Source organism: Otolemur garnettii, unplaced genomic scaffold (genome assembly GCF_000181295.1).
Source record: "Otolemur garnettii isolate 467f Iridium unplaced genomic scaffold, OtoGar3 scaffold00032, whole genome shotgun sequence".
Lineage (NCBI taxonomy): Eukaryota > Metazoa > Chordata > Mammalia > Primates > Galagidae > Otolemur > Otolemur garnettii.
This window is the reverse complement of record NW_003852427.1, coordinates 15,899,078-15,904,032: the sequence shown is the minus strand read 5'-3', so window position 1 is coordinate 15,904,032 and position 4,955 is coordinate 15,899,078. Positions and strand designations below refer to the sequence as shown.

Here is a 4,955-nt window from a genome sequence, read left to right as displayed (position 1 = left end):
CATTGTACAGTTTAAAATATATCCTGTTTTTAAGTATGTTGAAGGCTTGCAGTAGAAAATACATAAACTAGGGTGGCGCCTGTGGCTCAAAAGAGTAGGGCGCCGCCTGTGGCAGGTTCAAACCCAGCCCTGGCCAAAAACTGCAAATAAAATAAAATAAAATACATAAACTAATAGAGAAATTATATAATTCCTACTTTTATATCCCAGCAAATTATTTAAAATGCAGTTCTATTATGTACAGGTAGCACAGAGTTTTACTAAGTCTTTCATGCTGCAGATGGCAGCAACACCTCACACTCGGCCGGCACTGCCTTGCTATGCCAACAGAATCATGGACATACAAATTTCTCTTGAATATTCCCTTTCTTCTTTCTGTAATCTGAAAAAGAAAATACATTGATTTTGTATGTATTTGATCTTTTAAAATCAACTGAGAAACAGACTATTTTTATTGATGCATTATCCACACCACAAAAGTTTAGTGATTATTTACTATTTTTAATAAACATATTAATACAATTTCCATCAATTTAGTGAATGTATATAACTTTTTTTAAGGAAACTGAGTACCACAGGCTTAAGTAAAAAAAAAGTTAAATAAAAGCAGCCATAAAGAACATAATTGAAAGTAGTTTCCTAAATCCGATTTTGTCTTCATCACTTGGGAAATAAACAATCGTCACACAAAACTTAAAATCACCTAAAATGATGCATAAATCTCTTCACTGTGATCATTTGTATGCAGCACCCTGATCACCTTCAAAGGAAATTTTTAGGCAAAGCTGAGACAAATCTATTTCTCGTTTGATGATTCAAGTTCCTCAAGCAAGAGTGAGTAGGTCTGACCAAGAATGAAAATGCAGGTGGTGCCTGTGGCTCAAAAGAGTAGGGCGGCAGCCTCCTATGCCAGAGGCAGCAGGTTCAAACCCGGGCCTGGCCAAAAACTGCAAAAAAAAGATAAAAATGCCCCCCACCAGTTTTAAATAGGCTTTAGATGCTAATAATATAAAACTATAATAAACAATCTATCCAGAATTGGGGTGAGGGATCAGAGAAAAAAGTAGAGAAATCAAACTTAGCCTATATTGGTGAGTTTCAACCCAAGCTGAATGTTTAAATCACAAGAGTAGACTTTTTTTTTTTTTTTAACTACCAGTGCCTAGGTCTCATTCCAGAGCTATTACATCAAAATAACTGGGAATGTCTCTTGCATTACTTCATTCTTTTCTGCAAAATCTGCTTAGTAATTCTAACGTACAATCAGTATCATAAAATCTTTCTATTTAATGATGACAAAATAGTATAGATTGTATTTTTAAGTCTCAATCCCAAATTTGGCATTGAAAAAAAATGTTCAGTAATCAGTCTCTGGTTTACTTTCTTTTTTTTGTTGTTGTTGTTGGATTTATTTATTTATTTATTTATTTGTATAGTTTTTGGCCAGGGCTGGGTTTGAACCCACTACCTCCAGCATATGGAGCCAGCGCCCTACCCTTTTGAGCCACAGGCACCACCCCATGGTTTACTTTCTATTACCGTATACACTTTCTATTAGCCTGAGCTCTTTATAGTACAGTAACATCCCTCTGGGATACCTATGCAAATCCCTAGTCTATTCTCTATAACCTGTTTCAACTGGGCTGACTAACTGCAAAAGAACAGTAATAATAGTGACATAATTTTATATTTTTAGGATTCTTTACAGTATTTCAAAGCACTTGGGCACATATGAATGACTTGAGTTGGACCTCACAAGAAAATGGAAGGATTGATTCAATTATACACAAGGTTGCAGACAGCCAGATACGACCTCCATATACAGAAGTCTTAGAAAATGAGAAGTAGAAAAATTAAATGATTTCCTTCTACTTTATGTACACAATTTTTTTTTAATTTTCCAGAGTATATTTTAAAGGACTGTACATAATATATAAAATGTTCAACAATGGTCAATGGATCAATAATAAATTAAGGTTCACACATAAAACAGAATTCTTTTTAAAAATGAGATTAAGGTTCACACATAAAATAGAATTCTTTTTAAAAATGAGATTATTATATAAATAATTCAAAATACACAGATAGATGGGATATAAAATATAATACCTCGGTGTGTGACACACCTTTGGGGGGCAAGACACAATTGTCAGAGGGATTTTACCTAACAAAGGCAGTGTAACCTGGTTTCTTGTACCCTCAGTGAATCCCCAACAATAAAAAAAAAAAAAATCCATAATAGAAGTAGGTAAATGAAAAGCAAGTTACTTTGCCTAAGTCTGCGGAACCAAGATTCACTTCTTATAAAAAGCAAAACCAATTACATATGAGGTTTATGTGTGTGTGTGGGTTTGTGTGCGTAAAACAGAGAGATGAAAGCTAGGCCTTGGGAAGAGAGAATAATGGAAAAGATTTAATTTCTAATTTGCTACAGCAGAAGCACAAGCATGCAAATCATCTAAAAGTCATATTAACTATTTATAGATAAATGTTTAATAGAATTGCACCAGGATATAGCTCTATTCTAAAGTAGTTTAGGCTCGGCACCTGTGGCTCAAGTGGCTAAGGCGCCAGCCACATACACCTAAGGTAGTGGGTTCGAATCCCCAGCCCGGCCCACCAAACAACAATGACAGCTGCAACCAAAAAATAGCCAGGCGTTGTGGCGGGCGCCTGTAGTCCCAGCCACTTGGGAGGCTGAGGCAAGAGACTCCCTTGAGCCCAGGAGTTGGAGTTTGCTGTGAGCTGTGATGCCACAGCACTCTACCCAGGAGGACAGTTGAGGCTCTGTCTCAAAAAAAAAAAAAAGTAAAAAATAAATAAATAAAGTAATTTAAATTTGTAGTTTATACTTTCACAAGCATATGCTAACTTTTCCGTACTGCGGAGGAATTGTGAAGATATACAAGTATTCTCTTGTCTAACGCTGATAAAACCTTGGATTGTGATCAAATCCGGAATAATACTGAGATGTTTCCTGTGGAAAAATTCTTCCTTGGGGTTTTTCCTGAATTCCAGTTAGTCAGATAGCCTTAATGAGCTGGGTCATTCTGGTATAACAAGAGAGACACCTGTCTGCAAAATGAATTTGACAGAAATAGACAAGCAATCATAAATATGCACCTCCTGATTCTTGGCAACCAAGTTCTAGAACCACAGGTGCAATACTGGCTCTCATAACTTCTCAGAACATGTATAGGAGAACTGAAGGAACTAAGACAATTTGTTACTTAGTAGAAATATTTTTTAAAAACACTCAAACTCTGGCATATACAGTCCAGAAAGGCAATGAGCCTTATACTATATGGAAAAGTAATTTATGTTAACAAGGCGTATTCAAAGAAAGAAATGAATAAATGACTATTTATTCAGTGAATAATCATTAAATAAACTCCACTAAGGAAAATATTAGCCAATATGGAGCCACTGGTGTTTGGTTAACACGTTTCCAAACTACCTTTTGCTACTATCAACTACAGAAGCTGTGTGTGTGTGTGTAAATGAAAAGTAAGATAAAGAAAGAGGGAAAAAGGATATGAAAAAATAAAATTTCCTATTTTTTATAGCAGAATCACAAATATACAATCATTCAGAAGCCAGATAAAATGTTTCTAAATGTACATTTAAAAGGATGAAAGCCAGGATATGGGGTACTTTCCAGGCCTAGATCTGTTGCTCTCTCAGCTTCATTGTATCCATTGCATCCTTGTAAACCAGATGTTATCAATAAAACATAACCGTAAGTCTATCTGTTCTTCCAGGAAAGTATTTACTTTTCTGTAAAGAAGGGAAGATCTCAGACCTCTAATCCTAGCACTCTGGAAAGTTGAGGTAGGTGGCTTGCTTGAGGTCAGGGGTTCAAGACCAGCCTGAGCAAGAGTGAGAAGCCCCATCTCTAAAAATAGCCAGGCATCATGGCCACCACCTGTAGTCCCAGCTACTTGGGAGGTTGAGACAAGAGGATCACTTGAGCCCAGGAGTTGGGGGTTGCTGTGAGCTATGACACCACAGCACTCAGCCAAAGGCAACATCGTGAGACTCTGTCTCAAAAATAAATAAATAAATAAAAATAAAAAATATATAGAAGGGAAGATCTATTTTTCTGCCCATTTCTTGTTACTGGAAACATGATCTATCTGATATCTGAAAATATAGTACGGATCTGTGACAATGAATAAACAAGCCAATACTTCAAGGATGGAAACTCAAAAACATGGAAGGAACATGAGCTCTTGCTGGTAGAAAGGAGTTGGAGTTGTTTTGCCTGTCCTGGACTACATTTCTTCAAAATTCTTAGGTGAGCTCATTAGTGACTGAACTCTAGTATTTAGGGAAACTATAACATGAAGCTGAAAGTATTGCTATCTAATACAACCATTTAGAAAAATGAAGATATAATTTCAGGCCACATATGAATATCAATCTAACCATAAAATTCAAGATTGACATTTTTCTTATGTAAAACACAACATAAACTAAGGCAATTTTTTTCATTTTGAGACAGGGTCTTGGCTCAGCCTTCTGGGCTAGAGTACAGGGCCCTCATTATAGCTCACTGTGACCTCACACACCTGGACTCAGATTATCCTCGTGCCTCAGCCTGCCAAGAAGCTGGGACTAGAGGAACACGTGACCACACATTTCAATAGCTAAATTATTTTACAAAATATTTACAAAATATTCTCTGCATGTTGGCCACCTCTTGGTAAAATTTTATAATGAATAATATTTTGTAAGTAAAGGCACACTTAGCTACACAACTTCCCATTTTCCCATTTTGTATGATGACTTTAGGGGTGACTTTTGGGGACACCCTGTACACTAAATAGGATATTTTTAAATTTAAAGATCTAGAAGAATACATGCCAAAATTTTGATAGTAGTTATTTCAAAATAGGGCTAGACATAATGAAGGGATTACATACTAGTTTACATAACTGTATGTGTATATATAT

The 4,955-nt window shown here is 35.9% G+C and overlaps 1 protein-coding gene across 1 annotated transcript in view; it reads left to right on the top strand.

Annotated features, from left to right (window-relative positions):
- The window catches only part of PLSCR5 (phospholipid scramblase family member 5), a 36,439-nt gene extending 34,664 nt beyond the window's left edge, over nucleotides 1-1,775 (top strand). The window contains exon 8 of the mRNA XM_003789465.2: nucleotides 1,697-1,775. The gene's annotated coding sequence lies outside the window, so the exon portion shown is untranslated. The remainder of the gene's footprint in view (nucleotides 1-1,696) is intronic.
- The last annotated feature ends 3,180 nt before the right edge of the window (nucleotides 1,776-4,955 follow it).